General features: G+C 35.4%; 1 protein-coding gene across 3 annotated transcripts in view; it reads left to right on the top strand.

The window, feature by feature from the left end:
- Src64B (Tyrosine-protein kinase Src64B) overlaps positions 1-27,261 on the top strand; it is an 88,994-nt gene that overhangs the window by 22,205 nt on the left and 39,528 nt on the right. Inside the window, exons 1-2 of one of the 3 annotated variants that reach the window (XM_089731098.1) lie at positions 5,947-6,068; positions 15,991-16,021. The gene's annotated coding sequence lies outside the window, so the exon portion shown is untranslated. Of the gene's footprint in view, positions 1-5,788; positions 6,069-15,990; positions 16,022-27,261 lie in introns of those variants that run through there. The other 2 variants (XM_089731097.1, XM_028174750.2) reach the window with 2 other exon arrangements.

Here is a 27,261-nt window from a genome sequence, read left to right as displayed (position 1 = left end):
ACAAACGTTACGCAAATGTCAAACCCGCCCACATCTGGCGTCTTTGCCGTTGAATGCGAAATGTCTAATTTTTGTGGATACCCTCTTTGAGCCGAATACGAGCCGCCAACATAAATAATTATACCCTTCAATTCCACTGTTTGTCAAAACAAAATGTGCAAATAATGTTTTTTTACGATGCGACTTTAAAGGCAAAGCTTGAAGTGCAGTTTAAAGTTTAGGGCATACGTAACTTATACCATTTCGCCTTCAGCGTTGTTCACTTCGAGACCAAATATAATAATCTCGCATATATTGATATGTATATGCGCGGGTGGGTACCACCGCCCTGCCTATTTCTGCCGTGCGACAGTAATGCGTTTCGGTTTGAAGGGTGGGGCAGCCGTTGTAACTATACTTGAGACCTTAGAACTTATATCTCAAGGTGGGTGGCGCATTTACGTTGTGGATGTCTATGAGTTCCAGTAATCACTTAACACCAGGTGGGCTGTGAGCTCGTCCACCCAAGTAAGCAATAAATAAAAAATATAGAAGATTTTCTTCCCGTAACAAAAGAATATCATTTTTAATTTATAATCAGAGAGACTTTTACTATCACCGCCCTCTGAACAAAACATTTACCAATCTCCAAATTACTTCAGCTATTATTTCAACTAGAACTATCCGACTGCATAATGCATGCGCGTTATATAATACAATGTCTATAATATCGATTGTAATTAGATTTATTTCTTTCAACGTTCTAATTTCGAAAGTCGACTTTAGTTCTCTAAATTGCCCAACTTCATCTCTGTTACCGCGTATGACGTTCCGATTACATGCTCTTGTATCGTGCAACAACAGGTAAAACTAAGTGTTATATTTGTACGCAACGGTCATAAAAACAGGGTAATTAATATATTATATGTACGTGTACAAGTGCTGTACGTACTGTTTAACGTTCGCTTGTGCTCAGACAAGCAGAAAGAGCTAATGTGACTTTCATCTCAACGCTAGCTAATCCCGATTAATATTCACATATATTTACATATGTATGTGTGTATAACAAAATCGATTATAAATTGAATCGGATCAAATTGAAAGCCGTGCAATTTTATGAAGCGAATAATAATAGGGACGAGCTCATAGCCCACCTTGGTGTTAAGTGGTTACTGGAGCCCATAGACATCTACAACCTAAATGCGCCACCCACCTTGAGATATAAGTTCTAAGGTCTCAAGTATAGTTACAACGGCTGCCCTACCCTTCAAACCGAAACGCATTACTGCTTCACGGCAGAAATAGGCAGGGTGGTGGTACCTACCCGCGCGGACTCACAAGCGGTCCTACCACCATTGATTTTCAATAATGCGACCCAAACGTGATTTTTTAAGCAACATTAAAAAGGCAGATGCCACCCACGATGAGAAATCGCAATAAATCTTTTAGTTTGCCACGTGCGTCTTCCGAAGAACACAATACAGCAAACAAATTCGAACCAAACAGTTCGGCACGTTTGTGGCATTAAGCGTGACCCTCCATATATTTTTATTGTCTCACTTTATCGGCATGAGACACTTCACTTTACGCAACATGTGAGAAACATTACGGATTTCCTATCCAAACCCAAAATAAAGCGGTAACTCGTCTTTTCGCATTAAAAGTGTACAATTTACAAAAATATTCGAAATTGAGTTAATATGCGGAATCATTTGGTATCACCAGTATTTTTCTCATAAATACTGTCAAAACAGCATAGCTTAGTTTTAGTTTTTTTTTTGTATACTTATGTTTTGACTACTATTAACAAAATTAATACATAATTTTATCTTACTTTAAAAGACAGATAATGTAACATGTAAAAAATAAAAAAATAATGTTGCAAAGATGATTAATATTAAAAATATCACAATATGTTAAACCTTTAAAACACTCTCCTGTAAAATTAGTAAGTTTTGAGATTATACAGTTTTAATGCGAGAAGACGAACTGTTTAATTATTTCGCTAATGTTGCAGCAAAACGTTTGAGTGAAATGACCTATAATGGAATTAAAACACACCAAACTTCACTATTGAAGATTATTGATATAAGTTTTATAATCCGGCATGTATTTTAATCTTTAATACGTGAAGCAAAAACTTTGTATCCCTTTTTACGAAAATTGCGCGGACGGAGGAGTATGACATTTTCCACATTTATAGAAAATATAGAGAAGAAGTGCACAATTCTAATTTTTTTTTAAATAATGCATAGACGATACATTATATCAATAAAGAAAACATTACACACACTACATACCATGTATTTGACGCACACACGCATGCATACTATTTATTGTCAAACTTTTGTTCTTGACGTCTGTTGTCAAATTGAGAATAGATTAAGTATTGTTTGTCTTTATTAATATTTTTTTATAGTGTAGCCTTGGCGAAATTTGTGATTATAGAAGTATAAAATACAATCATAATAGTGTACAAATTTACAATTCCAATTAATTATAGTCGAATTTCGACTACTGCGTGACCTCTAGTATATTTTAAGATCTATTAAACGTTGTTACTTCCTTAGCTGTGACCAATTTTTTAAATTTGTTGTTGTGTTACATTCTTTTGTGATTTGACGATGTTGAACTATCATGTCATCAAACTTAATACTTCTTAATGAAATGATAAAAGCTCAGATAAAGCGGGATCATATTAAGCTATAGCGCAGTATAATCTTGTATCGTGACTTAATTATGATCGTTTCGGTACCGTCTGCGTCAGATATCCTACTCGACCAAGTGACTTACGAGTGAGTCAATGTCGTTGAATGATTTACACTGTCGTTTATGTTTTATTTTAAAATTTTCACCGTTAATTAGTTCAGCTCTGTTACACTCTTTGGTTATTGTTTCTTTGGCTTTTCTTTTTTAAATCATAAAGTTTTTATGTTCGATTTGATTTAATTTTAACTTGAGTAATTATTTCGCGAGCTTTGTTACTGTAGGGAAAACTTTAGACGACAGCGAGGTAGCTTATTTACTGGTGGTAGGACCTCTTGTGAGTCCGCGCGGGTAGGTACCACCGCCCTGCCTTTTTCTGCCGTGAAGCAGTTATGCGTTTCGGTTTGAAGGGTGGGGCAGCCGTTGTAACTATACTGAGATCTTAGAACTTATATCTCAATGTGGGTGGCGCATTTACGTTATAGATGTCCATGGGCTCCAGTAACAACTTAACACCAGGTGGGCTGTGAGCTCGTCCACCCATCTAAGCAATAAAATAAAAAAAGCTGATGATGATATTAATATTGAATGTGAAGATGCCAGTCAGACGGTGCGTATTTTGTTCTTTGCTCTTTAATTTAGGTCAATAAAATTAGACAGAAGCATCATTGAGCAATTTACCGGCTCTTCGACCAATAGCTACTAAAGTTATTGAAGTTTTCTTAAATGAAACATTTTGTAAAAAGCATAGTTGTTGTTGGTTACATGAATTCATTAATATTTCTTTAAGTAGTCAGTATTAATTGCAATGCAAGAAATCCTCTAAGTTAAACAGAAATAAATTACTAAAATAGAACTTATCAAATCTTATTTAAGTCTTCATCCTAAGTTTTTGCTACCTATATATTTTATACCTATATAATTTTTAATAAAATTTGTGTAATAAAAATGAATCCCTCAAAAAAAATTGTTGCTTAATTATTAGTGATACATTTACGACAACAGATTCCTCTAAGGAACTAAATTTCAATCCCTGAGTAAGTAGATCGATACTAAAACACCAATGTAGGCTTATTAAGTGTAAAGATTAATGTTAAACTTAGACGAAAAGGGATCGGGCATTAATTACTCGTTAAGTTAGTTTACTTTAAGGCTCATTACCTATACTACAATATAAACATACGTACATTTAAAATAAATAAATAAATCGAATAGTTTAAGCTATTTAGAAATTGTAGTACAATAAATAATTTAAATATTCTCTCTAGAGAGAAAGACGATAAAATACGCCAGTAACTTTCTGTGACTAAAGGGAGTTTACCTCGAATTATTGTAAAATCTATTTTATTTTTAATTCGCTTAAAGTGTAGATGGTATTTTTTTTCTACCTATACTGATAGCCTTCAGCGGTTATTTCAGTGTTACCCTAGCGTGTAGGTGAGCTCTCGGGGCTCGGAGGTGTTGCTAACACTGGCCCTAGCAAGCGCAGTGCTTCGCGGAATCTATCACCGGATCGGAAACGCGACCCACTGGGAAGATCCGGCGAGAAACTCAGCGGGCTAAGATAGTAGTGGGAAATGGATCTCCTAGCTTTTAGTGATCGCGGAGGGCTATATGCACGATAACGCGATTGCCACCCTAAAACACAAGGTTAAAGTCCAGTTTGAGTTGCATAACGGTTATCTAAACTCTCAATATATGACTTCATCGCGACATAACAAGGCAGGCACCTACCTGTGTGCCTACCGCCTGCTACCTTACAATACAAGCCATTGTCAGTAGTAAAACTTTATCATTGGTTAAACGATCAATTTTACGCATATAGTGCTGTTATCTCGGTATTGGCAGGACCTACAGTCTCACGGGGAAGTGATGTAGCTGTCACAGAATAGAAAAATCCAACAAGAACCTAAATCGCGGCAGTGACGATTTATGCAAAACTCTGCATAAATACAAGCTTCTTCTTCTTTGTCTCCACCTTATCCCACAAGGTGGGGTCAGCAAAGCGAATTTTTCTATTCCATTCTCTTTTATCAGCCGTCATCTCAACACTCACTCCTCTCTCTCTCTCATATCGTCATTCACACACTCCATCCATACCTTCTTCGGTCGACCACTTTCCCTTCTACCTTGCACTACCGTTAAAATACATAAATATAAGCACCGAACATTAATATTCGACCCGAAAGTCTACCGAATAACACCTTGGTAGGGCAACAAGAATTTTAAATGCAACATATCTTCATGTTCGGGTTCGAAGTCCGCCAAGGGAGGATATTTGTATGATAAATATAAATGTCTTTTCCAGGGTTATGGATGTATCTTAAATATATGTATATGTATAATAAAAATCTTACATTTATTTCCGTTATCTGGTACCTGTAACACAAGTTCTTTACGAACTTACCACGAGAACAGTTAACGTGGCGTGATTGTTTAAAAAAAAAAAGTTACTTTAAAGTAATTTCATTTGTTATGTTTTAAAGCACACATAAAAAAATACATTAGGTGAAAAAAAAACATATCCTGTATATTTGTGATGTTGATCGTAGAGGCTCAACGAATAAGTATAAAGTAGCATTAATCCATTTCATCTAACATAGATTCCTGAATGTGGATAATCTCAATTACAAAATTTAAAGCATGTGTGGTACGGATCTTGAGACATTCTGTAGTTATAAAAGGATCTACTTATTAAACTATTTCTGTATAACTTTCGTAACGTTATAATTTCTATCCCCAATAAACATCGCGTACGGTCAAAGTCAACCCTCTTTCACGACAAGATTTATTATTCACTCTGTATCTTTACCCAAAGAGTCATCTTGTTTATTTTCGTAAGCCGTTTTGTCAATAGACATCTGTTTCGTTCGTTTATAGGCAGTGACTTTTCGTGATAAAATAAATAGGTTTTTGAATAAATACATAGATTTATTGGTGTGAAACTTAAAGAAATATTCATCTCACCGAGGATCTGTCAGTTTTGTATACATTTGTTATCATATCAGTAGTGACACAAGCCCCCGGTTCGATGCCTTTTCTAGCGGTTGACGCGCGCCCCCTACTGTGACCCCCCCGCACCGCGCTTCTCCTACCGTCTGATGCAGTCTGAGTTGAGCTGTCGTAAGGATAGCACGTCGTTTCGCTTAAAAAAAATTTCGATCTCGTGCTTTGTTTCACATAAAAGAAATATGTCATAACTTTTGAATTTCTCAATTGAAACTCTCGTCCGTTTTAGTACTAATTATATTGATTATTGATTTATTGTATCGTTTGTGGTGAATAAACAGATCACATTGTGGAGAATTATATTCAGTTTTGTGCCAGTGTTCTTATATTTTCATGGATGTTTTGAACGCTTCAGGATATTGTCATTTTTAAAGGTACGTAAGAAAAAGGCTCACAATTCAATAGTTTCGTTTACTATAACCTGCTTAATTTAAATTTTTTTTAATATGCCAACTGATACAACACAGTTTTTGTACAGTCAAGGAAGCAATCACAAACCGTGTGAATTCATAATAAGTCAAACAATAGATATTTTATTTAATTAAGATTAATTGATAGAGGGGCTATAAAATTAGTGTATTTTCGTGGCACTGTTTGCTACGACATAAATATTTAATTATCCCACGATCGTGAATAGAGGGTTGGTTATTGTCAAAGCGAGATGGCAGCTACATAGGGGCTGCTATGTTCACACCGTAACGGTATTCGGGTTTCGATGCGATCATACTGAGCAGTTGTAACCTATTTATTGAATTCAAACATCCCAATTCTTGTTATAGAGACTACTTGTCTTTATAGATTTCTAAAGTTGTGACATGATTTCTTTTTTTAGGAGATTTATATTAAAAAAATGGACGGAAACTTTAATTCACGTATCAAGTATCTGTTTCAAGTTTTAACACGACAGAACCCGTTTGTTTGCTTGTACCGTTTATCTAACTATCCCAAATGTATATCTCTCTCTTATTCGTTTTTTTTTTCATTCATAATGCCTTCTTTGTAATTACCGTTACGTAAGTAAGGAAACACAAAATTTTACGTATCATTGTTACATTTACTTTCTTGTGAGACAAAATACCTATATACTTTCACGCATTCTATCTCCGCGAGCAGCGTTTCATTGTCTTGTGTTGCCAAAATGTATTTTTCATTGGTATACACATACACCTATTTAAAATCACGCTTTCTAGTTTAATAACTAAAATTTCACTCGTACCTAGGTATTTCTTATTAAGCGTCAAATGTCTATGATAATTGTCAGTTTGGTTATTTAATTTAAATTAAAAAAAAACGGTATAGGTCGATTTACGATTGTTTCAAATACACGGGCACTCCGACTGGAATCAAGGGACGACAAAAATTATTGAGTACATTTTGAATTCACCGTGTATTTCAAACTCCGATATGATCTCTTCCGAGAACAAATCGTTTGTATTAAAATTACGGTCGAGTTAACGTTTTTCGTTACGAGTTCGGTCAAGTCAAGGATCCACTTAGAGTGGGTGACGACAGATGATCTCACATTAAACTAGATAGCAGCGTCCGGTGCCTTGACCGGGGTCATCAGCTGTCGCTTCGATACAATACCTAACTAGATGCTCACCTCAATTTAACATCACTCCATGAATGACAAGACTTCGAAACTTTTTGATCAACAAGTAAATGCATCGTCTGATTATGAAGGCCTTGACTTAAAAAAAAACTGTTTAATTTATCGACATTGTATTCATATTATTATTAGCTATTGTATTCGTTGCATTAAGAAACGATTGTGAATCTCAAATGTAGTTTATGTTTATTATGTCAATTATGTTTATTGCCAGATTGAGGGCTGTCACTTGTGAGAATCATAATGTACCTACACTATTTCAGCTTATCAGTATGAGTTTTCTGTAAGCTTTATTTTGCTAATAAATGTGGCAAATAACAATACTTACTGATTGCTAACGGTATTTGTACGTAATTATGTTCAAGAAGATTTATTAATACTGGCATTATTAATTAATGTATGATTGACAGAAAGGTTTAAGGCCTCCATACACTTTGACGGCGAAAGCTAAAAATACCAATGCAAGAATTTATACGAATTGAATACTTTATTAACAAAAGGTTTGACGAAAAGTTCTTCAGTCGTAAAATTTATCGTGGCCGCATTGAAATGTATGCGGTGTGAATCACTGCTTAGTCCCAGATTAAGAGCTCCAACACCAGATGAGAGAATATAACAATATCGATATAGACTTGATTTGATTTTTATAACACTATATTGCTTATACGAGTGATCACGGTCTACCGGATAGGAATTGGTCACTGGAGTTTACATCACAACGTAAATGTCGCTACGCTTTTCGATACATGAACTCTAAGTCTCAAAATTGTATAGTACTAGAGGTACCGCAGTAGTCGAAATTCGACTATAATTAATTGGTATTGTAAGTTTGTACACTATTATGATTGTATTTTATACTTCTATAATCACAAATTTCGCCAAGACTACACTATAAAAAATATTAACAAAGACAAATAATATTTAATCTATTCTCAATTTGACAACAGACGTCAAGAACAAAAGCTTGAAAATAGTATGCATGCGTGTGTGCGTCAAATACATGGTACGTAGTGTGTGTAATGTTTTCTTTATTGATTGAATGTATCTTTTATGCATTATATTAAAAAAGTATTAGCATTGTGCACTTCTCCTCTATATTCTCTATAAGTGTGGAAATCTTCATACTCCTCCGTCCGCGCAATTTTCGTAAAAAGGGATACAAAGTTTTTGCTTCACGTATTAATATATACCTAGTCAGGTCATAAATTCTGTCACATGTTTAATGTAAAATAATTGAAACAAGTTTATTCATTATGTAACCATTCATATACCAAAATGAACTTAACAAAACATAGATTCTTATGACACTAAAGTTTATTCAAAATTACCTCCGTGATTTTGAATACAGGCCTTCAATCTGCCCGGCCAGTCGTCTATCGCAGCACGAACGAGGTCCATGTCAATATCGGCGGCTGCCTTAATCAAGGATGTCTTGAGTGACTCCAGATTGGGATGAGGCTTTGAGCACGCCTTTTCCTCCAAGTGTTGCCATATCTTGTAATCTAACGGATTCAAATCTGAACTGGAGGAGGGCCAGTCTTCGTGCCGGATGAAGTCGATTTCACGCGCCGCCAGCCAGTCTTGTGTACTCTTCGCTCTATGAGCTGGCGCCGAATCTTGTTGGAATAACCAGTGCCTGTTATTGAACATGGTATGAGAAACAGGTTCCACAAGGTTCGTCAGGACTGTATTTTGATACACAACTGCATTTGTTTTTACACCTTTCTCACAAAAATGTACCTCTGTTAAGCCCCAATAAGAAACTCCCAACCATACCATGAGCGAGGATGGAAAATGACCTCGTTGGACACGCGGAATACGGTTGCTCGCTTCTTCACTACTGTGTACGTACACCTTATCATTTTGTTTGTTGTAGCTCTCTTCTACGGTAAAAATTTTTTCATCCGAAAAAAGAATTGCCCGATTTTTTTTTCCCGCGTACCGCTTCAACAAAGCGCGGCATCTCTTCATTCTCAGGTCCATTAGACGAGCATTCAAACGATGTCCTGTTTTTCTTCGATATGTCCGAAGTCTTCATTTAACACCCTTTTCACCGTGGTTCTGCTTAACCCCATCTGAAGGGCCAACAGTTTCTGCTTACGTTTGGGATTTCTTTGAATTCGCGCCTTCACAGCTTTTATCACTGCTGGAGTCCTAACAGACCGAGGGCGACCACTTCTTGACCTGTCATCTACACTAGAGTCTTCATTGTATCGTTTGATGGTACGATAAACGAATCTTTTGGTTATATTCAAATTTTTCAGTATGTTAAAAATTTGAATTGGCCCGTAACCGCAACGATGCAACGCAATAACTGCAACACGGTCTTCTTTAAGCGTCCACTCCATATTTAAAAATGAGTAAAATTCTAAAAGTATACATTTTTTAATTTCATGAACAATTCGAAATTCGAATTCAATAAACTTTTTTGTGGCCAGCATTCTAAAAGAAAAGTTATTACTGTGTGACAATACTTATGACCTGACTAGGTATATAACAGCTCTTCTCATCACATTTGTTTCTTCACTCATTTTTTTCCCTAGCTATTCTAGTAGCCTCAAGGGACTATTCTAGAATTACCGAGCTAGTAGGTGAGCTCACGGGGCTCAAACCGGGAGTGTTGCTAACACTGACCTTAGCTAGTGCTTCGCGGAATCTACCACCGGATCGGAAACGCGACCCACTAAGAAGATCCGTCGAGAAACTCAGTGACTCTTCACTCATACTCTTCAAACTAGAACCAGCATATCTGTTATCCGACCGAGTTAAAAAGAATGTAACCTACCCTAAATCTACCCTAATTTTTATGAAAATGTAACAATTAAATTACTTTATTGATACGTTTTCTTTATCACTTATTTATCTTAAACATTCGTTTTATCGGGCAGTAGAAAATCTGCATATAAAACAATTACTCTCTCAAAAATATCGAACAGAATGAACACACACACAAAGTAACCAACGATCTTAATTGATCTACACGATTTCTTTCGTGTAACATAAATCATAATTGCGATTTCTAGTGTTATATACGAAAATTAATTTTGTACGGAATGCGTTTAATAGAGAGATGTTTATGGGCTCCAGTAACCACTTTCAAGAAAAGAGCATATTCTTACCTGAAGGGTAGGCAACGCACTGGCGTCGCTGGTGACCGTGGGCGGCGGTGAATCACTTACCATCAGATGACCCGTCTTGCTCGTTTGCCTCTTAGCTGTTATAAAAAAAAAAAAAAAAAAACTAACACCAGGTGATCTGTGAGCTCGTCTACCCATCTAAGCAATAAAAAAATAAAATATAATAAAAAAAATATGGAAAAGTTGATGGCACATCGGTTCAAGTGTGCGGTTGCTTACTGAGACAGAAATACGATGTCACGTTCAAATACAATTTCAAGCACTGCGGCCTTCTTGTTCACAAACGAATGGAATAACCGTAATCTTAGTCGTGACCGCATTGTGTGTTTACATGTGTTTTTACACCATGTATTTATGTTATGTGGCATTAACGGAAGCGCCGCCACTGATGGGCCGCTCACGAGAGCCCACATGATTACTAACATTAAGACACTTGTTGATTGTAACGCGGTGATGATTGTCGGAACTAAGAGCAATTACCGCCTCGTAATCGCGGTGTTTAGGCACGATAAGATAGAGGTCATCAGACATCTACATCCGATGTGATGGACACTTATTTATCACGCTGCGGACGTTACGGCTTTATTACCGTGTTTATTTGTGTATTGGACAGACTGAGGATAACAAATGTTCAGCTATGTAGAATTGAAATGAATAGGAATATTTTGTACTAGCTTTTGGCCGCGACTTCGTCCGCGTGGAATAGTTCACAAATAATGCTGTATTTTAGAACAAATTTGGTTTGCATAAAAAACATAACATGTAGACATATGCTGTGGCGGACTTTTTTAGATCTTTTAAAAGGGAAATAATTATCTCATACATTACTTTAGCGAAACCTTAACCGTTTCCGCAGCCCACGCAGTGGAAGTTCTCAAAAGGGATTAAAACCCCGATTTTAAAACATTATTTATTGGTGCTCCGCTTGTATTGGTCTTAGCGTGATGTTATGTAGCCTATAGCCTTCCTCGATAAACGGGGTATCTAACACCTAACGAATTTTTCAAATCGGCCCAATAGTTCCTGAGATTAGCGCGTTCAAACAAACAAACTCTACAGCTTTATAATATTATCATAGATTAACTAGCGACCCGCCCTCGCTTCGCTTCGGAAACATTAAAACACACATGAAACAAAAAAAAAAAAAATTTATAAAAGTAGCCTATGTTCATCAGGGACAATGTCGGCTTCTAACGGAAAAAGAATTTTTCAAATCGGTCCAGTAGTTTCGGAGCCTATTCGAAACAAACAAACAAACAAATATTTCCTCTTTATAATATTAGTAATATTAGTATAGATTAATCTAACATCTAACAAACAAATCTTTCCTCTTTATAATATTAGTAATATTAGTATAGATTAATTTATACTAATATTATAAAGAGGAAAGATTTGTTTGTTTGTTTGTTTCGAATAGGCTCCGAAACTACTGGACCGATTTGAAAAATTATTTTTCCATTAGATGCCGACATTGTCCCTGATGAACATAGGATACTTTTTTTTAATATTTTTTTTTTTTTTTAGTTTCAAGTGTGTTTTAATGTTTCCGAAGCGAAGCGAGGGCGGGTCGCTAGTAATACCTATACTTACACTATGGCTCTGCGGAATCAACGCAGCATCGATGGCGTTTGACTGGCAACCGTGTGGTAGGAGAAGACCTGGTCGCCCTGTACATTTTTATTTATTTATTTATTGCTTGGACGGGTGGACGAGCTCACGGCCCGCTTGATTTTAAGTGATTACCAGAGCCCATAGACATCTACAATGTAAATGCCGCCACCCACCTTGAGACATGAGTTGTAAGGTCTCACTTTTAACAGTATAACTGCTGCCCCACCCTTCAAACCGAAACGCATTTACGGCAGAAATAGGCAGGGTGGTGGTACCTACCCGTGCGGACTTAAAAGACGTCCTACCACTAGTAAATATTGGCGACGCACTGTGAAAAACGGAATGAGAAGGGAGCAAGCGCAAGATAGGGTGAAGTGGAGACAACTTGTCAGGGCCCTATCTACCAGCGAGGTACCCTATGACTACAACAATAACATAGAGCTTTGTCTTTGACGGACTTTGGACCAATACCGTCGAGACGACGATAGTAATTGCCGTGGAACCAGACTGTAATTACAGTCAAATTGAACGAATTATATTAGCGATATCAAATGGCTGGTGTGAATCAGATTGTGAATTAGCCGAATTAACGACCCAGATGTAGCTATTAGTTAATTTGTTGTATCATAGGGCGGTAATAAAACTTGGATGAAACCGAATTACCATGGTATGGCATGAGTGTAACCCATGCGGGCGAGGATGCTACCCATAAACTATTTATAGTCTCGCATTTAAATCTTGTTTTGTTTTCTCTTTCACTGCTTGAATTTGGACTGCTTTTATGCGATTATGAGTAAGTATGTAAAATACTTTAGTTGCGTTTCATCTATCTTGCGTTCTTGTGCAGGAATCACTACATAGTATAAAACTAAGTCGCTTTCTCTGTCCCTATATCTGTCTGTCCCTATGTATGCTTAAATCTTTAAAAGTACGCAACGGATTTTGATGCGGTTTTTTTAATAGATAGAGTGATTGAAGAGAAAGGTTTGTATGCATAATAACATCCATTAAATAGTGGAGAAATCAATAATAAATTACAGTTTCCGAAGCGAAGCGAGAGTGGGTCGCTAGTCTCGACAACTATACAAAGTTTCATCTCAATCGTATTAAACGACCAGTAAACGAATAAACCACGAACCATAAAACGGGAAATATAAATTTTATATTAAATATATATATTAAGACTAGCTTTTGCCCGCGACTCCGTCCGCGTGGAATAGTTACTTTGGCATAACGCTAAACTTTACCCTCCACTTCAATTGCGTAGAAAGTGAAAATATTTAGAAACATTCTTTATTGGTGCTCCACTTGTGCCTTGGTCTTACCGTGACGTTGTAGCCTATAGCCTTTGTCAATAAATGGGCTATCTAACACTGAAAGAATTTCTCAAATCGGACCAGTAGTTCCTGAGATTAGCGCGTTCAAACAAACAAACTCTTCAGCTTTATTTATTAGTGAGTACCTATAGATAATTATTTTCGATACAATGGTTGTGTGAACGGTTTCTGGTACGGCAGTTCTAAGGAATTTCTTAGTATTGTTTGAAGTAGTTTTGTCGAAAGTTGTGTTTGCCGAGATAATTAGCAGCGCGTGACCCTTGTGCCTCAGTTGAAAGCATTGACGCGGCGTTTCTACCTTCAAAATTCAATTACAGCGACGAAGAGCACCTACAAATGAATACGTATAATGAAGTGGTACATTTCACGTTTAAAAAAAGTTAATCTATATATTAATACGTGAAGCCAAACCTTTGTACCCTTTTTTACGAAAATTGTGCGGACGGAGGAGTATGAAATTTCCCACACTTATAGAAAATATAGAGAAGGAGTGCAGAATGTTACTATTTTTTTTAAATTATGCATAAAAATACATTAAATCAATAAAGAAAACATTACACACACTACCATGTATTTGACACACACACACACACACACACACACACACACACACACACACACACACACACACACACACACACACACACACACACACACACTCTTTGTTTATTGTCAAACTTTTGTTATTGCTTAAAGTCTGTAGTCAAATTGAGAATAAGTTAATATTGTTTAACTTTCTTGGTGAAATCTGTGACTATAGTCTTTGACAATAGAACCATAACAATGTTCAAACTTTTAATTTCAATTAATTATAGTCGAATTTCGACTACTGCGCGACCACTAGTATAATAATTAATTTTCTGCGGTTTTCGCCCGTCTTAGAACCGCTTTAAGGTTTTCATCTAATCACAAAAAAAATATTTTGAAGTGAAAACTTCTTTAGAATCGTTGTGATTTCAAACCGGATGCAACGGAAAAAACGACAGGTAAGAGACACAAATACAAAAGAATGAGACAGAAATATACATACTATTTAATATAGCGCCATCTGTGACATTTTTTAATACTAACGTGTGTATGAAAGCTCTTGTAGTGAATTTTAATTTAGGATTATACGTGAAATTAAAATATCAATTCACAGAGGGCGCTACCTTACAATTATTTACTAATGACAAAATTTTACATATACTTAAGACGTTTAGGATAATTGTATTTTAATTTTGGAAGGTTTCACTTCTACCACGTGTGAATTGTGCACATGTATTTTTTAATATATTGTACCGTTTGCGACTACGAAGTAAGTCAAGTATTCGAAACATGTAATATAATGAAAATGAAAAATTGTTTAATTTCACGTTAGTTATGGTGTTAAGTTTTATAAGAATCTAAATTTACCGTATTTCGTAATATAAAGATGAGGATGAAGATCTTATTGTACTAAAACGTGTTTTGAATTAAATTTCGACGATAAATCAGGCAATCGGTGACCGAGATAAAGAACGCTCGGCTCACACTATATCATTTCGAGCACGACATCAAAGGGCTCGGTCGATGTAGCCTTTTAGAAGAACGACCCGCCCCGGAATGACGACTGCTTATTAATTGACGTTCCCTGTAACGATGATTGAAATGTGAACATTCCGTTTTGGGAATTTAAAATGGTGCGCGTTTATTCTTAGACACTCGGGGGGCGTACGTAACGAGCTTTTAAGGCAGCCGTGAATACTGTTATACAGTGTGCATCGTATAACGCAGGAAAATAAGCGCGATGATGTAATTGTAACGGAAATGTATCTGTATACACAACAGCAGTAAAGCCAGATTTGGTTCAACGGTACCTTGATAAAACACCATAAACTTTGAACGACCGTCTACGGTGTTTGTCGTGCGCTGACCTCGCTTAAGTACCCGTTAACCGAAATAGACTTATCATCTGAACATCAAAACGAGCACCGGAGTAGAATCGAAACGCCTTTTCATCGATACTTGAAGATTCTTAGCGGTAGGCAGCGGCTCGGCTCTGCCCCTGGCATTGCTGAAGTCCATGGGCGACGGTAACCACTCACCGTCAGGTGGGGCGTAAGCTCGTCTGCCTACGAGGGCAATAAAAAAAAAAATCGTAGTAAGAAGAATAAACGAAGCGATATAATCTTTATCGAGTTTACAATCCTTCCGAGTTATTAAATGAGCTTACACAAGCCTTTGTTTGTAAAACAGTATGCTTATTTACTCCGCCGATTACGATTGTAATTTGAATCGATATCGGGACAGTTTCGTAAATAGTTTATCTATTTCTGTTATCTCGGTTGATTACGGTTCCATTGTTTCGTATCGATGGTCGAGAGCCGATTTTGCGTGAAGATTTTTTTGCAAGAGCCATGCTAATTACATAAAGAAGTCGTTGGCTAATCGTACAAGTCGGTCGTCTTAAGAAACTATATTTTATTTGAGCTATTGAGTTAACGTTTCGTGATGAACTTTAAAAGCAAAATTTTGAAAGTACAAACGCTGTCCTTCTTCATTGTAGATATTAAGAATTGCACTATCGTCAACTTCAAATGCGAATGTTTCGGATATTAATTGGTTTAAAATATTGTTTCAGGTACGCGACATGTAAACTTCTTTGCGAACTGGTGAGATTTTGATATTGGACTATTGTTTTTAAGAGAAAACAAACGACCTGCGATATTCGCGTAATAATAGCGTAACACCGTCCGTGCATTAACTTCAATGCGCGTTATCTTGCTCAGAGACGCTTGGTTCCTTCAGAGTTAGCGATCCGTGGGGTTCAATGTAACTAGTTTCTTTTTTTTTTAAACAATTCTAAAGCTTATTTATGATTTGCCTCACATCAACGGCCATACGCGACTATCCTTGTGTAACTAATAACTCTTACGTACGTTGACCTCAAATATTACCGAGTTTAATTGAATTTTTATGTGTTAAAGACCTTTGCTTGGTGCTGGACACGAACACCTTGGTTGTTGCTACGATGATTACTTCTGTTGATTAAAAAATAACCCTAAGGTAGACTATTTAATGCTTCTTTTACTTTTTCCCCACTTTTGCTGTCTTTGATCTCAAAATAAAAATAATATTGTCTTTACGTGCAACTAATGGAATGATTAACTAAAAATAAAAATAGTCTCAAAATGCAACGGAAGCGCCGTGAGAAAGTATTTAGAAATCGAAAAATACATAAAACTTGCATTCCCATGTTTGACCACATCCCATAATAAATTAACTGAACGAGAATGTTTATATATTGATAATGAAGGAATGGACTAAATTCTCGAAGGCGTTGTTCGCGCGAGTGTTCACAAGTGGTCATAGCGTAACTCTTGATTTTTTACAAGTAAAAATCAAGCCCTTATAATGAATTAATTTAGAAACTATAATGTATTATATTTGTGGGTGATCGATATGATAAGGTAAGGCTGTAGAGCTCTTGATTTTTTTCCATTAAAACTAAATTTTTATACATAAGATCAGATTTGAATATTAATTGCTATGCTCAGCAAATATACCTTGAGTCTGAGATAGACATCGCACAGGCGAAGACGAATTTGACGCTCTACACTCTGATTTATTTCGAAGTGCGGCGAAAAACAATTAAAAAAAATAGCAACGTAAAAAACCGCTCTAGAAGTAATGGCTCGTCAAGTAAAAAATAACGCGCATCGAATGTTTTATTAAAAAGCGTCCGTGCGAATGGGCTCTAAGTGAAAAAATAGCAAGTAATCATGTAATTGCTTTTAAAATAGCATAACCGTCAAGATGGACAATGGTGAAGGTCCGAAGGGTATTATCGATACAATTTCAGTGATTATATGAACTGCCGTGATTTGCTGCGACTAGGTGTTTGTTTCTCACGTTTCTTGTGCTTGTTGGATGCGATGCGTGATTAAATTGTTAATGAACAGACATCGGAATGCGAACATCTCCGTTATTCCTTGTATCATAAGATCGAAGTCTCAATTGTGGATGAGCTATGGTAAAATATATAAAGCAAAGAATACTACCGCTTCTTACTTTGTAGAAATTGTGTGTATGATTACGTACATCGGGCGTCTTACCCATTAGGCAAAGGATGCTTCAAACTTCTTAAAATTATTTAACGCGCAATGTTAATATAAAAATGCAAAATAATCGTTCTCATAATATCTCTAGTTTAATCTCACTGCGCAAATTTGAACTCCAATAATAATAATAATATTTCATAAAAAGTTACAACGGTCCATCAGTTAGTTACCTAACTCATTAAACGTGTCTGGAAAATAAGCAAAACCTTAATAAACCGCCCACATTTCAACTTGAGCACGAAACAAATTGGTATAATAGCACGTGAGCTTTCTTTGTTTCAACCACATTTCCTATGGAGCAATTTATAGAATCGGCTTGTTCACGGTGAGGGTAACGTTACCATTAGGCTCGCCGGAGGCCCGATGGGTCTCGTTTGGAGTAAATCGAGAGGGTATATTATTGACCGTTCGATATTACTCAATTTTGCTGAAAACTCGGTTAGAGTTTGTGATTTATAACTTGCGATAAATCTGTCTATAATTCACGTTTTTAGGGATGGAGAAGTATATCCTAATTGTTATGATATTAGACAAGGCGTGTTTCTTTAATAATTAGTAGACACGAATCCTTATCAATGACAGCTTCAAACTCCATATTTGTTTAATCTATTATATGTCTTTTTCAATTCGGATCAATGTCTCCACATCAGTTTTCACTTTGACTCGAGCAGTCGTTGTAAATATTTAAAAAAAATTACATGTAGGTATATTAAAAAACTAGCCGTACTCGCCCGCTTCGCTGCACATTTAAAATTAACATTACTGTTTATTGTCATTATTATTAGGGATATAAATATTAGCCTATCCATTAAGTACATGAATTTTCTACATGGATACGAAGTTTCAAGTCAATCGGATGCATGGTTTAGTAGTTATAACGGAACATCCGTAAAAACCACTGTAGATTCATATTAGTACATATACCATGTCGAGAAATGTAACTTAGTGGTTGGTTCTTATTTCCAATCACATTCTGTTAAGATAACGCCTTATCGCTTTATTGAAATTTGATAGAAACATTTGATCACGAGTAATGTAGCCAATATTTTACTAGAAATAATCAAAGGTTACAGGACTGTTTTCAACCTAAAGTCTCTTTTTGTCCTTTTTGAATTCTAACGAAGAAAAATAATAGGTTCTATAATAGAAATGACTGAATTAATGTAATATCCGTTTAAAAATATGATATATAAACCAATGCCTAAACTGTGTTGTGATATTGACAAAATAACTGCTGGAGTATACTCGAGAAATAAAGGGCTTAATGGAATCGCTTCCGTAACCATACTAATTTAAACAAACCAAAAACTATTTTCATAGCGATTCATAAATGCTTCGTCGTTTTGTTCATCGTTATTAAAAGTGGTAAGTTCATATTTTCTACTAAAACGAAGCCAACTTGCTTCAATTTGAATGTTAGGGCAGGACACTTGTACGAAAGTAATTGAAACTTAATATTTATGTCTCAATGTGGACTGTGGGATTCTGGTTGTGATGCCTATAGGCCCAAGTAACCGCTCAACATCAAGTCAGCCGTAAGAGCTTCTTCCAATACTAAGTTGGAAATACAAATTTTAATAATCACTGTTATAGTAACGGTCCAAGGTCACGAATCTAATAATGAATTAGTAGCGTCTGCTGTCTACCTCTCTACTCTGTCTACCTCTGAGGCTAGCAACTGAAGAACGTAATACCACAGAATTTATAAACGATATGCACAAACAGTTTTACTTTTTTTTTTTTTCCGCCATCGCCATTATCACTTCGAAGCGAATTTTCATGAGTCTGCACTTATACCGACCTTATTTTAATGGTGCTCAAACATAATTGTCACTTATAATTGTATTTAATGTATTCGAATTTTGCGAATTGCCTTTTTTATTGTTTCCTCTTTCGCAAATTGCCTCTCGAGTCGTACTTTACACGAATTCTCGTTACAAGTGTAGATTTCTTGTTAGGGAACAGGCCTTTTTCTTTTTCTTTTTCGAATATAACTTTTTGAAGTTACGTACATTGTCGCACATATTCGCTGCAATGATTTCGCATTTCGAACATTCTCCGCTCGGGAAACGTCCGAGGATATAAACGTGGTAATTCGGCTATTCGCAGTGATTTCAGATGTTGTCTCGCCCCTCGGGAGAGTTAAACTTGTTCCAAATGTTGCGTTTCCATTGCCTTCTCACTCTTAGATTCTGTGGTAGATAAAAGGCATTTATAGAATACACTACGTATATATTAATACGCTTTTATTAGCTTCAGACGTATGTAGTATGTTATTATGTAACGGAATCTGGGGTGAATGGTATCAGTAGTTATAAATATTTTATGAACAGATATGAGTAGAAGGGTTATTTTGATAATATCCTGAAAAGCACCCCACGCTTTTTTACAATAAAATCATTTTTTCTTACTCTATTTTTAATTAAAATTTATTAAAATTTAGTTTCTATTTTTTAGTCGGATTTTTCTATAAAATCGTATTTTGTTAGTTTTTTAAACTATTATTTATTTTATTTTTATGTGGTGGGTGAGCAACTCCCCTTGGTGAAATTTGTCTATGTTTGAAATTCTGTTTAATTAATCTAATTAAAAGTAGTGGTGGAATGCACCCTATAAATGTAAAATGATATGAAATGTACATAGCCTAGTTTTGTTTGTTTATCACATGCTGTCGTTGTATTTCTTTTGATTTCCGTTACGACGTGTAATGAAGCCGTATTATTTAGTCCACAGCTGCTGCATTAATTTCGCGGCAGATTAAACTATATTCCCATCAGGCTTGCACAGCTGTTACTTAATAAGATTCGGTTAACCTGTTCGATTAATTTTGTTAGAGGTACCAGGAGAGCATAGGTCGGAAAAGGTGGCATCATATCGGAGCGTAATCGAGTAAATATGTGGATACTTTGGAATCTCGACGAAGCAAAGCGGTGTAATTGAGCGTATGATGCCGACCAACGTCGACCGGCTGGGTCCAGTCCGTGAGAACGTACAGTAGGGCTGCCACCCATTGTCATTCGGAATGATAGACCTTTATGTTGTGAGATTTAAACAATAACCAACAACATGAACTTGTTCCCAACTAATAAAATCTTTTGATGTAATTAATACGTAAGCTAAGTAAAACCAAACTTAGACAGAATACGGATCAAATATACTTACATAATAATATGTATATGTATGTATATATATCGAGAGGCGATAGATTATTTGGTTTAAGCGTCATCTCGCTTAATACGCGACATTTATCTTTATAATTTAAGGGTGGATTTTATTTGGCATTAGCAATAACAGTTCGATGTTTTTAATTGAGCTTCAATTGAGTTTACTCCATTAAAATAGCTGAAGAAGGTTTTTTGTTATAATATTTTTTTTCAAATTTTAAACTTTAAATGACTTCTTCGGTAAAGTTGTAAAAATGTTGCAATAGTAATCACCACTACATAGTATAAAACAAATTCGCTTTCTCTGTCCCTATATCCCTATGTATGGTTAAATCTTTAAAACTACGCAACGGATTTTGATGCGGTTTTTTTTAATAGATAGAGTGATTGAAGAGGGAGGTTTATATGTATAATAACATTCATTAAATAGTCGAGAAATCAATAATAAATTACAGCTTCCGAAGCGAATCGAGGGCGGGTCGCTAGTTGATTATAACTACAGTATTAGATGCGATGCGTTGCGCGTAATGCCTTATTTTTTAACGGCTTAGCGTCTTCTAGGAACTGTCTATATAAATTAGATTAATGTATTGGATTGAATGACGATTAACCAGAAATGAAACGTATTTGGTTATCGTAATATGATAGTGTTATAGTCCTTTTTATCTATAATTAATTGGTGTAAAACAAATTAATCAAAGGTGCAAAAAACGTTGTTAACATGATAAACATGAGTAGACATGTCAAAGATTTGAAGATAACCTTGGACGGTAGGCGACCACATAATGATGGTTGAGGCGTTTAGTTATATGTATTAGCAGCTCTAACCCTACATAAACCCTTTCGTTTCTATGTCGGTTAAGCAACGCAAATGGACCAATAGTGTTTTGATGCTAACGCCGAAAGCAGTTGCTAAGTCAGCGATAGATTAAATATCGCCAGCTTCCACTATGTATCGCCTTTCATTTCGTCTTCTCGCATTAAAACTGTATAATCTGAAAACTTACTAATATTACAGGAGAGTGTTTTAAAGGTTTAACATGTGAAATTTAATATTAACCATCTTTGCAACATTTTTTTTTTTTACCAGTTACATTATCTGTCTTTTAAATGTGTAATTTAAATTATGTATTAATTTCGTTATGGTATACAAAATATATGTAAACAAAAAAAGAAAACGAAAACTAAACTACGCTCTTTTTTTCAGTATTTATAAGAAAAATACTGGTGATACCAAATGATTTCGCATATTAACTCAATTTCGAATATTTTTGGGAATTGTACACTTTTAATGCGAGAAGACGATTTGTCGTTGTTGACTAGTTTTAGGGACGACCACTGGGTTCATTTTTAAAGAAAATTTTCTATTTCGGAAGCGCCCAAACATTACTCGTATTTTCATTGTGTCAATATTGATAAAAAAGATACAATTGTAGTAAAAACAAAACACTAAACAATTAAAAGAAGACTGAGTTTGAAAATAAAATTCCGTATTACTAAAATAAAATTCATTTGGATTTAAAATTTATTGCCAGCCATATATAAATTACGTTTCAAATTGCCAGTACTGTAAAATTGCAACTACATTGGTGAAGACCTATTATTATTGCCTTACGATTTCATATGTGTTATATTTCAAAATAGCGACAATATAAAAACTTGACATATAATAATTTATCAATAATTATTATGCAATTTGTGGTTGAATCCTTCTGACTCTCACCTCGAACCTGAAGGTCCCACTAACCCACTCAGTTCTCTTCAAATTGTAAGGGGTGTTGGCTATACTACGCTTATGTTATATGTAGCTTAAAAACTAATAAAGCATGCTTAAATAGCATACCGAAATAAAAATTAATGTCATCTTTTGTTGATCTTCTTGTTGATGCTGGATTAGAGCGAAATTGTTGTATTATCATGAGTCCTTGACACGTTTGTATATTTCCAAGTTAACCGAACGTCTTGAAGGCTCAGAAAACGACATTCAAAATTTCCGTTACGTACATACATAGATAGTAAAAACGTTTTAAAAAAATTTATAGCATGGCATCATGCCCGATCCTGTAGGCCGAATGGTAAACAGTCGTCGTCGCCCTAAACACGTCATTACGGATCCTCCCGATCGATTAACGGTGCTTTTAGGTACCACGAGCACCGGTCACAGTCCTCATCGAACCCATCGCTTGCGACGAAGGGCTCGTCGACTGAATTAACCTATAGACATGGCCCACTGAGTTTCTCGCCGGATTTTCTCAGTGGGTCGCGTTTCTGATCTGTTGGTAGATTCTGCGAAGCTGTTCTTGCTAGAGCTAGTATTAGCAATACGCCCGGTCTGAGCCCCGTGAGCTCACCTACGCGTCAAGGAGAAGCTGAAATAGCCTCTCAAGGCAAATCAGCAAAGCTAGGAAAAAAGGATGGCACTATTATGTTAGGTACTCGTGCGTACTAAGGTGATGAAACTGCTGCAAGCGAATGATGAGATGAAAATAATTGCAGTGGCCTGAGGAAGATGGATCGCATAATCGTTTCCTTAGAATAACAGACAAACAGACTAATATAAATACTCCTCTCGTCTGAATACGCTGCGATCTGTCCATAATTACGTTTGTGAATTATTCATTCCATGATTGGAACCCACGTCACGAAACGAAACATATTATGAGATATAATTTAAGGAAAACGTAAACTAATGAGTAAAGTTTTTGCTGATGAAAAATACAATAGGTATCTTGGGAATTTCGTTACGTGAATTATTTAATAAAATAATAATGTCTAGTTAATTTTATAATAAGAACTTGGGCTATAACGCATTATAATATGAAATTTCGAGAAAATAAATACAAGCTTCTTCATTAGTAGTGTTGTATTTCGATGATTAGTGACATTAAGAGGTAACGATATAATAGGGTTTTCGATGAATCTATGTAAAAAGTGAAACTTTTAAGAGAGAGACAAACATAAATCTATATGATTAAGCGTGCTAAAGAATAATAGAGAACAAACGATACGGTTTGGACTGAAAATACAAATGTTTTTGAAAACGAAAATGGATCATGTTGTTCTGTTTCCACCAAAATACGAGAGACTTAAATGATTCAAATAAAAAGGCAAACGCTTATGCTCGTATGTCTTGAATTTATAAAATATTTTATTTTAGTCATAAAGGTTGTTTGTCTGATTTCTGAAAGAAACTAAAAATTGGGAATTCTCGTAAGTAATTCTCATAACAATTAGTAATTAAAAAAGATATTAGGGATAGTAGATTTTATTATTTTTATAAATATCATTAGTATCCAGGGAGGAAATAACAGAATACATATTTTGAACAGGTAAAACTCCGTTGTGATTTGCAAAAAGTTCATGATGTTTTTAAAACTAAATTATGATATATTTAAAATAGGAGCAATACAGACAAATCAAAAAGTCATACAGAACAACATCATTTATGTTTTAAACGAACGAGGAGTAACACCCACACGGGACCATTGTGAAAACGCCTTCGTAAGTAATACTAGGTTTTATTTTGGCCTCTAATATACAGGGTGTCCCAGAAAGAATGGGTAATCCTGAAACACATCATAGTAGAGCTATTGGGAACTAAAAAAAAAAAAAAATTCTTACGTAGGTAGTACCCAAATTAAAATAACCCAAAATAAAAAAAATACCAAACGATTAAAATTTAAGGTCAGATTAACTTTTATAAAAAAATACACTAGCTACTCATACGATTTCCTGCATATTCCTCAGTATAGTCCATGTTGAATATTATAACACCAAAAAGCCTATGGATTTCATTTATTTGTAGCTGTCGTATATTCCAGAAACGCACACCAGTAGGTATGGAAAATATCAATTTTTAAAAAAAAATACGTAAATTTGGGATTTTTTTTGGCGGTGTTTTTTTGTTCAGGATCATCCATTCATTCTGGGACACCCTGTATATATCCAACGTTCAAGAACGGGCAATGGCCGCGCTCATTTGAGAAATACTGTCTGCTTGGACGATGTGAAGCCTTTATTATACACTTCAATATTCTAGGTACCCCCACAGGGCTCTCTTTGATCCCCACACTGTCTGTGTTTATTTACTGGTTTCGACGGCTTTGAAAATGTATCTCGTATAGCTCAAACTATACTACAAAGCTATCGCGGACGTCAGAGAATTTGTTAATTAAAATAGAAGATATAAACTTAAAAAGACAAAAGTTATTTCTAGCATAACGTTGGTAAAGGTTAAAATATATGGGTGGGGCAGCCGTTGTAACTATACTAGAGACCTTAGAACTTATATCTCAAGTTGGACGGCGCATTTACGTTGTGGATGTCTATGGGCTCCAGTAACCACTTAACTCCAGGTGGGCTGTGAGCTCGTCCACCCAACTAAGCAATAAATAAATAAATCATACATTTTGCTTCGATTATAAAGCTTAAGTTTTATTTCGCAATAACAATATCTATCACAGCAATTATATTAAACTTATATTTTATAAGCATTTGTCTACGTGATGCTTCAACGCGTTGGAAAAGGTTATTGTCAATGTTTGTTTCTAACCTAAACTTATCGAAACTCGTTTCTTGGAGTTATCTCGAGTCCGTAACTTATCAGCAGACATAACTATTTGTATACGAACGGTTTCTTATTCTAATGTATCTCCTTTATCAAAACTTTCACTAATCTTTTAGTTTTGTCCTGTTGTATATAAATAAATCGTGGTTTTATGATAATTATTGACTCAACACTAAACTTCCAGTCCGTTTCCAGTTGTCGTAGTGAACTGTTCTAAAAATTTAACGAACCAACCCAAACATGTACACCATAAACTATAAAACGTATAGAATCCATGTAATCAATTAAGTATCGAAGATAACATATTATCATTTTATTGCGTGACCTCGGCTCCGTCACGATCATTGAAATTTCAAAGAGGAATAATTATAATCTTTTCTAAGTATAATAAACTAACAAGATACTCACAAATTCTTGTTAATTACAATTATAATGTAAAATTCTTGAAATATGTATGATATGACTTTATTATATTTCAAATCAAAAAATAACTTGCATATTGCAACGCTTACTCACGTTTTGGGTGACTCCTTCGCGTCTATTGATTCTGTGAAGTAATCCCATAGCACGGATCGAAGGTTGGATCCAGATATAGGATCCAATATAGAATCTAAGACATCATCAAAATGCTCGATGATTCATTTATAAAACACTAGTGGTCCCGCAGTAGTCGAAATTCGACTTTAATTAATTGCAATTATAAGTTTGAACATTATTATGCTTCTGTTGTCGAAGACTATTATACTTCTAAAATCACGTATTTCGCCAAGACTACACTATAGATAAATAAATAAATTAAAATAAATTAAAGATTATCAATAATAACCTATTGTCAATTTGACCACAGACTATGTAATAACAAAAGTTTGACACTAAACAAAGAGTTTAAATATGTGTCAAATACATGGTAGTGTGTGTAATGTTTTTTTATTGTATTATTAATGCATAAATTAAATAAAATATGAGCATTCTGCACTCCTTCTCTATATTCTCTATAAGTGTGGGAAATTTCATAGTTCTCCGTCGGCGCAATTTTCGTAAAAAGGGATACAAAGTTTTTGCTTCACGTATTAATATATAGATTTAGTCGTTGCTGATTATAATTTCCACGTGCATATTGTGGTAAAGTTGTATCGTGATGCGTATCGTGTCCATCGGTCCACCGTGTTAAGTTATTCACGAGTATCAACGGCTGTTCGGTCACGGATTTCTTCGGAATCCATTTGCGTTTACGCTTTTATTAGATTTTAGGAGCGTCGGCCTCGTCGCTTTAGGAAGCCTCGGAACCTTGGCGCGGCCGCAATAACGTGAATTTAGTAAAAAGGCTTAGTCAGTGATTAGCGTTTAAACCGTGAAATGTGTTTACTTGTGTTTGTGTGTGTTTCTATTAACTGGTGGTACGACCTCTTGTAAGTCCGTGCGGGTCGGTACTACCACCCTGCCTCTTTCTGCCGTGAAGCAGTAATGCGTTTTGCTTTGAAGGGTAGGGCAGCCGTTGTAACTGTACTTGAGACCTTAGAACTTATATCTCAAGGCGGGTGGCGCATTTACGTTGTAGATGTCTATGGACTCCGGAAACCGCTTAACACCAGGTGGGCTGTGAGCTCGTCCACCCATCTAAGCAATAAAAAAATTAAAAATATATAATATGAACTACACGATAATCCACTGTCTAATGTTTCGCTACAATAATCACCACTGCATCATACTGTAAATTATAGAGTATAAATGAAAGTTCTTCAAAAACTTAAAAATTCTTCAACATGAAATTGATCTGTATTTTTTCTTCTAATTTCATAATTAAATAATGTATTTTTAAAGAGAAATGTCCTTGATATAAAATAATACAAAACTTAATGTCAACTCCGTACCAAAAATATATTAATGTATTTTACTTTGCAAGTATGGCTATTCGCAATACAAAATGTTTAGTGCATTTCCAACGTCGCCAATACTAATATTTAATCTACCGAATAGTACGTAACATAAAATCTTATACCTTTAAACGAGCAATTCTTGTATATATAATCTGAATCTCGGAAACGGCTCCAACGATTTTC

Source organism: Bombyx mandarina, chromosome 11 (assembly GCF_030267445.1).
Source record: "Bombyx mandarina strain Sakado chromosome 11, ASM3026744v2".
Lineage (NCBI taxonomy): Eukaryota > Metazoa > Arthropoda > Insecta > Lepidoptera > Bombycidae > Bombyx > Bombyx mandarina.
Note: the sequence above shows the minus strand (reverse complement) of the source record. Positions and strands in the feature narration are given on the sequence as shown.